Below are 9,314 nucleotides of genomic sequence, written 5' to 3'. Positions count from 1 at the left end.
CAAGAGATTGGGATTCAATCACCCATTTGCCATGGATCTATACCCATGATTGAGGAAGATTTGACTAACATCAATTCATGAAAACTAACATCTCTGATCCCTAATGATCCTCTCTATCATTAATTCTTATTTCTTTTACTTCTAGTTGTTTGATTACCCATAACCCAATTCCCTTTTACATTCTGTCAATTTATTATTCTTGTCATCTACATTTTGTTCTCTCAATTCTTGCTATTTACTCTTATATTCTTTAAATTTCTGCACCCTTTAGTTCCTTGCCATTTATCTTTGATGTTATTTAAGTTTCTTGCAATTTAAGTTTCAGTTATTTACTTCCATTTTATTTCTATATTCTTGTTCTTAATTGCCATTTAAATTCCTGTAATTATGTTCAAAAGTCACATTGCTCATAAAATCAAAGATCATGTTCGCTTGACTAAGTTTACCATTTAACTAAAGTTGCTTAATCTACCAATCCTCGTGGGATCGACCTCACTCTTAGTGAGTCTTACTACTTGATACGACCCGGTATACTTGCCGGTTGTACGTGAAATCAAATTTTTACGTATCATGTCTTCTTCACAATACATTCTTTATTAGAATCTCCACATGATGCCATGGGAGTCTGTTGAGTGTCCAAACGTCTGGAAGATAATTGATTTATTGCTTGCTCCAGTTGATGAAGGGTTGCATTGAATTGGTTTACTGATTCTTCAAAGCGAACCTGGGATTCTTGGCTTGATGGATATGGACATGGTGCGTAGGAGAGTGGTGGTTCTTGGGAGTAGTTGGATTGGCGTTGGGGCGGATAAGGATCATATGGTGGCGAATGGTGAAAAGAAGCTTGTGAGTATGGTGGGTTGAGGTTGTGTTGAAAGGATGGTCTCTGAGCATGGGATGGGGCTTGTTGATAGCTACAAGGGGGTCCACCAAATCTATCAATTGGGTATGCATTGTAGAATGGTCTCCGTCTATGGTATCTAGGAGGGTGTTGTTGCCTAAATTAGTGATCAGATCCTCTTGGCTCCATCCATCTTTGATTGCTTAGACCTTGATGCATAGTCCTGTTATAGCTTCCATTCCTTGCTTAAACTACATCTATTTTATGGTTTATCTTGTGCTCAATTGAGTGGTTTTTATCAACTCTTTACCCACTTATTCATACTATTTGCACGAGTTTACATTCTCCTTCCTGATTTTGTGCTATGATTGAAAACATGCTTCTTTGGCCTTATATTTGCTAATATTAATCCTCTCTTATTATCATTAGATGCCTTGATGTGTGTGTTAAGTGATTTCTGAGATTACCGGGCAGGAATGGCTTAGAGGATGGAAAGGAAGCATGCAAAAGTGGAAGGAATACAAGAAGTTGAAGAAACTGCTAAGCTGTCCAGCCTGACCTCTTCGCACTCAAACGACTATAACTTTAGCTACAGAGGTCCAAATGACGCGGTTTCAGTTGCGTTGGAAAGCTAACGTCAAGGGCTTCGATTTGAAATATAATTTTCCAAAACATCCCCGAAGTTAGGTGACACGAATGCGTGAATGATGTGCCCGCGTCGCATCTGCGAACTTCAATCCACACGGACGCGTGGACGACGCCTGCGCGTCACTTGCCCGCGACCTGTACGGACCAGAAAGCGCTGAGAGTGACTTCTGCGCTATTTTTGACCCAATTCTTGGCCCAGAAAACATATATTAGAGGCTGGGAGTGGAGCAGAATCATAGGATATTTATAACTCACAATTTTAGGTTTTAGTTGTAGATTCTAGAGAGAGAGAGGCTCTCTCCTCTCTCTTAGGTCTTAGGATTAGGATTCCTCTTAAAGGATTTAGGATTTCTTTTAATCATTGGGATTCTTTCTTCATACCAGGTTCAATAATTTATGTTTCTCTTCTACTTTTATTTACTCTGATGCTTTCATTTGTATCTGATTTGTGTTGCCCAATTGACTTATGAACTTTTCATGTTAGGATTGATTCTCTTATTTAATATACATTATTGAGATGTTTTTAGATATATGATTTTAATTTAGCTTTCTACATTCTTGGCTTTGGTTGATTAATTGGTAACTCTTGAGTTGTCAAACTCATTGTTGACTATAAATTGAAACTCTTCTAGAATTAATTCGAGTTCCAATAACTCTAGCCTTTCCCAAGGAAGGACTAGGACCCGAGGAATTAAAAATTAATTCATCCACTTGACTTACCTTCATAGTTAGAAGTTGACTTAGTGGGAGAAAAATCCAATTCTCATCACAATTGATAAGGTTAACCGGGATAGGACTTCTAGTTTCGCATACCTTACCAAGAGTTTATTTTATAGATATTTATTTATTTCACTTATCATTTATTATACTTGTTCCTCATTCTCAAAACCCCTAATTTACAAAACTCATAACCAATAATAAGAACATACCTCCCTGCAATTCCTTGAGAAGACGACCCGATGTTTAAATACTCGGTTATCAATTTTAAAGGGGTTTGTTACTTGTGACAACCAAAACGTTTGTAAGAAAGGTTGATTGCTTGGTTTAGTAACTATACTTACAACGAGAGTTTACTATAACTTCTAAACCGTCAATCTTTAGTTCTTCAAAATGGCGCCGTTACCGGGGAATTGCAAACATGTGCTTTATTATTGGTTATTGTAAATATTTTTCAAAAAAAATCAGATTAAAAAAAATTATCTTATCTTATCTTTTTTTCAAAAATTAAATCTTTTTCAAAATATTTTCTTTTTGTTAGTATTTGTTTTTATTTTCTTCTACTACTATGAACTCTCACCCCTTTGGCTATGAGTCTGGTTACAACTATGTTGCAAGAAGAGGAAGCTATAACAGGAATATGCATCAAGGTCAAAGCAATCAAAGATGGACGGAGCCAAGAGGATCTGATCAACCCTTTAGGCAACAACACCTTCCAAGATATCATGGACGAAGACCATGCTACAGTGCATACCAAAATGATAGATATCCTCAACATGACTTTGGACCACCATACTCACAAGCCCCTTTCCGCCATTCACCCCCATATGACCCCATCCCTTATCCATCACACTAACCACCATATGAACCATACCCAGAACCACCACCTAAATATACACCATCTCCATATCCATCAATCCAAGAGCACTATGATCCTACTTATGATAGCCGAGCACAACAAGAATCAACGGATCGTTTCAAGGAAACAGTGGATCAATTTCACGCAACCCTTCATCAATTGAATCAAGCGATAAATCAATTAGCGTCTCAACATTCGGACACTCAAGGAACCCCCATGGCTTTATGTGGACAATCTAATGAAGGATGTAGCATGAAGGAGACATTAGAAACTCCGATGGACAGTAAGGAGTATGAATTTGTACTGGAACTAGTGGAGGAAGCCAGAATTATTGAAGAGAAAGAGGAAGCAGTGGTTGAAGACTTAGGAGATGCTGAACCTCCATGAGAAAGTCCAGTTATAGAGCCTCCTTCAAAGATGTTTGAAACTGATGTTGAGGAGGGTGTATAACCTCCAAGGCATCTCATGATTGAAGACTTTGAAAGGGATGGTCAAGAGATGGATTCGATCATTGGTGAATTCTTATCTACATATGTGTCCTCTCCCATTGGACTTGACATGGAAATGAAAGAAGAAGAAGCACAACCTCCCATGTCCTTGGTGAACAATGAAGAAGAGATTGAATTGGAAGAAATCCACCAAGAGGAAGAGGTTGATATTGAAGAAGATTGCAAAGAGGTGGAAGATGTCGAAAAAGAGCACAAGGGAGTGGAGCTTGCACGTTCATTAGAAACACCTCCCCCTAAGTTACCATCATCCTTCACAACATTCAAGTGGGTAAAATTCATATCCCTTAGCTTTCTAATTCCACTCGAATACGGGCTTCTGGAGACAGATGGTCAACTCAGAGCTCTTTGTGGCATTAAGAGTAAGAGGAAGATGGTCAGTGGTAAGAATTGTCCTGTAAGGTTCATTATGGTTGGAAGCTCAAAGTTTAAACGCAAAGGTTGGTATAGAGCTCAACTGAATGGGTCTAGGAAGTTGTTTGGTGACTGTAGTGAGAATTTAAATTACTTATCACCCAGCTGGAAAAATACAGATCCCAACAAAAATGGGTGTAAAAGCAAGATTTGGGATCCTGGAATCTGCTCTGACATTTGTCACCCCGGGAGCCTAAGAATTTGTTTGAAGCTTATAAAGGGCTTTACATGCTTAGTTTGGGACCCCAGAGGTTACTGTAGATACAAACATTGGTGGAGATTCCTGGATGAGTTCAAGCACAAGCCACCATAACATGGAGGTCACCAAATGTCCAACTTAAGGACTTTAACTAAAAGTGCTAGGTGGGAGACAACCCACCATGGTATGATCGTTCCTTTTTCATTTTTATTTAGTTTTATTTGTTTTCAAGTTTTATTTTATTTTATTGTATTGAACCTGGAGTTTTGCATAACATTCATATTATCATTTCATTCTGCATTCTACATATATATAAAAAAAATGGGAGAGCCGCGACGCGACTGCGTCACAGGTGGCTTAGAGAGAATGATAAATCGAACAGAGAGTCACACAAGAGCGTGGCTGAAGGCATGCCCGTGGCACATATCGCCCCACTCGACCGCGTCGCTGACGCGTCTGCGTCACATGGGAAACATGCCTCCCACACGTCCGCATCACCCACGCGGCCGCGTGACCTGGTAATCGACGTGAAAATGGTCCATAGCCGAAAGTTATGCTGGAGTGGTGCTGGATTAATGCTAGACGCACAATCCCTACCACACGAATGCGTGCTACACGCGTCCGCGTCATATCCCAATATTGGCCACTCACGCGATCGCGTCACCCATATTTTGGCAAAATAAGATTTTTGAACAGAGAGTTGTGCGAGTGCGAGGCTGCCCTCTGGACAGTCGCATAAAACGAATCACGCGATAGCGTGACCGACGCGACCGCGTCGATTAACTTAAAGCGCAAGTCGCGAACGCGTCCCCCATGCGACCGCATCGCTTGCGCCGCACAGCTTATCCAGATCAGCACCAAAAATTTTATTTTTTTTCCCCCAATCATAATTTTTTTCCTTCCCTCTTTCTTACTTACCTCTTCTTCCTTTCTTTCACTTATCATTTTTCTTATATTTCATTTCATTCAATTTATTTGCATACTTTCATTCATTGCATTATTTTCATTGGTGTTGAAAATTAATTTGGGTCATTATTTCTTATATTTTGCTTGTGGATTGTTAAGAAATTGTTTGATAATTATATATTATTTTTTTTAAGGGTGCTTGCATGTTCAATTTAATACTCTCTATACCTTATTAAACATGCATACTAAGTGTTTGTGACAAAGTCCATATGGCATTGTGCATTCTTCATTATTCTATCCTTCTACTCTAATGCCTGTTTTTCACAAAACCCTTTCCAATATTTTATTAATTGAATATAATTGTCAATACAAATGTTATTGTTAGTTTCTCACGACTAATAATACATTATGGCTTTCAATGCTTGATTTGTGCTACTCATGCCTTTGCCAGCATGCCAATAAACATCTTGCATTTAATTGCCTCAATTTATCATGCCCTGTTTCCATTGTTGTCTTAATTTCATGGAGTCGCGACCATGTGTTAACGACATTCTTCTTTATTTTGGCATGATTCTTACTAATACTGCCCTCTCCCTTGCTCTACCGCTTTGACCTCATGTCCCCTTCTCTTCTCCCTTTCTCAGGCTGGCCACCGAAAAGAGTAAAGAGAAAAACTCTACAATGAGCACCAGCTGAGGAACCACAACCCCCGCCCACCTGCACACCTTTGCATGCACCGAGGACGGTGCAATCTTTAAGTGTGGGGAGGTCAATACCAATCTCCACGGGTTGGTTAGTCCCTTCTCAACACCAATTTTTTGTTTTTCATTGTTGCATTTGCATGTTTGATTGCATGTTTGTTTGATTTTGTGCATATATTACCATTACTTGGTTGAAGTAATATTTTCTTTTTCAAGAAACTTTTTATAGTATTTCACTAATTTAAATTAAAAACTTTTTTTAATTTAAAAAAAAACTTGTATGAAGAAATATTATTTTGGAACATAGTTTAAAGCTCAAACACACAAAACCAGTGAGATTTGGAGCCTATTTGATTGGTTGCATTTTATCAACCAATATATTTTATTTTTTGTGTGTTATTCTTTCTAAAATTGTAATCTTTGTCTTGCTTAAGTCTATATTTCCACTGTTTGATGTATGCATGCACTTATATGATTGAGGCCTTGATTCACTAAGCTTACATACCCATATGGCCTTACCCTTCCATTATCCTTCGCAAACCAATTTGAGCCTATTTTACCCATTTGTTCTTTACTTTAGCTCATTACTAACTCTAAGCGGAAAATAATAATGTCCTTAATTTGAATCCTTGGTTAGCTTAAACTAGTAAAAGTGCTCATGATTTAAGTGTGGAGAAGTTGGGTTTGAAAATATTTGGTTTGAGTAATTGGCTGTTGTATATTTTAGTGAAAATGTGCAAAATAATAGTTGAGCACATATTATTGCATTTAATACTTTAATCATATGCATTGAGAAAAAATAAAAAAAAAAGAGTGAAAAAAAGGCAAATAATAAAAGGGGACAAAATGCCCCAAAGTAAGTGTTGGTATCAATGCATATGTACTGAACTCAATTTTAGAATGCATGAAAATGTGGAAAATGCCGTTAATGGGTAGTTATTGATTTTATATTACATGGATTGTCCTAAGTTAGGTGGAAAGTTTATGTTAATTAAGGATTTAGATTTTAGTCCGCTTGGCCAAATACAATCCTACCTTGACCCTAACCCCATTACAACCGTTAAAAGACCTCTTGATTTGTGTATTGGTGCATTAAATTTTGTTGATTGTTAGATAAAAAGCAAGCCATAGAAAGCAAGATTAGTAGAGAATTGAGAGAATTGACCCTAGACACTTGAGAGTTAGAATGATATACACTATCATTAAGGGTTCAATGCTTAATTCTATGTTCCCTGCTTTCATGAGCTATCTTCTTCTTGCAAGTTATTTGTACTTCATTTTTATGATTTGAATTAGTGAAATCTAGTTCATGTCTATTCTTGGAAGATTTATTTACCTTAACCAAGTAGGCAGAAACATTTTCCATTTAGTTGCATTCATATAGACAGGCTGCATTTCATACATCCTACCATTCTGTCTTCACTCCTTTATAGCTTCTCTTGAGCTTATCATGAGGACATGCTAATGTTTAAGTGTGGGGTGGTTGATAAATCACTATTTTATGGTTTATCTTGTGCTCAATTGAGTGGTTTTTATCAACTCTTTAACCACTTATTCATACTATTTACATGAGTTTACATTCTCCTTCCTGATTTTGTGCTATGGTTGAAAACATGTTTCTTTGGCCTTATATTTGCTAATATTAATCCTCTCTTATTACCATTAGATGCCTTGATGTGTGTGTTAAGTGATTTCAGAGATTACAGGGCAGGAATGGCTTAGAGGATGGAAAGGAAGCATGCAAAAGCGGAAGGAATACAAGAAGTTGAAGAAACTGCTAAGTTGTCCAGCCTGACCTCTTCGCACTCAAACGTCTATAACTTTAGCTATAGAGGTCCAAACGATACAATTCCAATTTTCGTTGGAAAGCTAATGTCCAGGGCTTCGATTTGATATATAATTTGTCATAACTACTCCGAAGTTAGGCGACACGAACACGTGAATGACGCGCCCGCGTCGCATCTGCGAACTTCAATCCGCGCGGACGCATGGACACCCTTTCGCATCACTTGCCCGCAACCTGTACGGACCAGAAAACGCTGGGAGTGACTTTTGGGCTGTTTTTGACCCAGTTCTCGACCCAAAAAACACAAATTAGAGGCTGGGAGTGGAGCAGAATCAGAGGATATTCATAACTCACAATTTTAGGTTTTAGATGTAGATTCATGAGAGAGAGAGGCTCTCTCCTCTCTCTTAGGTCTTAGGATTAGGATTCCTCTTAAAGGATTTAGGATTTCTTTTAATCATTGGGATTGTTTCTTCATACCAGGTTCAATAATTTATGTTTCTCTTCTACTTTTATTTACTCTGATGCTTTCATTTGTAACTGATTTGTGTTGCCCAATTGGCTTATGAACTTTTGATGTTAGGATTGATTCTCTTATTTAATATACATTATTGAGATGTTTTCAGATATATGATTTTAGTTTAGCTTTCTACATTCTTGGCTTTGGTTGGTTAATTGGTAACTCTTGAGTTGTCAAACTCATTGTTGACAGAAAATTGAAACTCTTCAAGAATTATTCGAGTTCCAATAACTCTAGCCTTTTCCAAGGAAAGACTAGGACCTGAGGAATTAAAAATTAATTCATCCACTAAGTTACCTTCATAGTTAGAAGTTGACTTAGTGGGAGAAAAATCCAATTCTCATCACAATTGATAAGAATAACCGGGATAGGACTTCTAGTTTCTCATACGTTGCCAAGAGTTTATTTTATAGATATTTTTTATTTCACTTATCATTTATTATACTTGTTCCTCATTCTCAAAACCCCCAAATTACAAAACTCATAACCAATAATAAGAACATACCTCCCTGCAATTCCTTGAGAAGACGACCCGATGTTTAAATACTCGGTTATCAATTTTAAAGGGGTTTGTTACTTGTGACAACCAAAACGTTTGTATGGCCACTATGGCAAATTATCTATCAAATTGAAGCCTCGGACGTTAGCTTTCCAACGCAAGTAGAACCGCATCATTTGGACCTCTGTAGCTCAAGTTATGATCGTTTTAGTGCGAGAGGGTCAGGCTGACAGCTTTGCAGTTCCTTCAACTTCTTGTATTCCTTCCACTTTTGCATGCTTCCTTTCCATCCTCTGATCCATTCCTGCCTTATAATCTCTGAAATCATTTAACACACATATCAAGGCATCGAATGATAATAAGAGAGGATTTAAATAAAAGAAAATAAAAGCCAAAGAAGCATGTTTTCAATCACAGCACAAGATCAGGAAGGAGAATGTAAAACTATGCAAATCATATGAATAAGCGGGCAAAGGCTTGATAAAAACCACTCAATTGAGCACAAGATAAACCATAAAATAGTGGTTTATCAACCTCCCCACACTTAAACATTATCATGTTCTCATGCTAAGCTCAAGAGAAGCTATAAAGGAGCGAAGAGGAATGATAGAGAGTATGCAATGCAACCTATCTATATGAATGCAGCTACATGCAAAATATTTCTACCTACTTGGTTAAAAGTAAATAAGTTCTCAAAGACAAATATGAATCAAATTCC

This window comes from Arachis duranensis, chromosome 9 (genome assembly GCF_000817695.3).
Source record: "Arachis duranensis cultivar V14167 chromosome 9, aradu.V14167.gnm2.J7QH, whole genome shotgun sequence".
Taxonomy (NCBI): Eukaryota; Viridiplantae; Streptophyta; class Magnoliopsida; order Fabales; family Fabaceae; genus Arachis; species Arachis duranensis.
Note: the sequence above shows the minus strand (reverse complement) of the source record.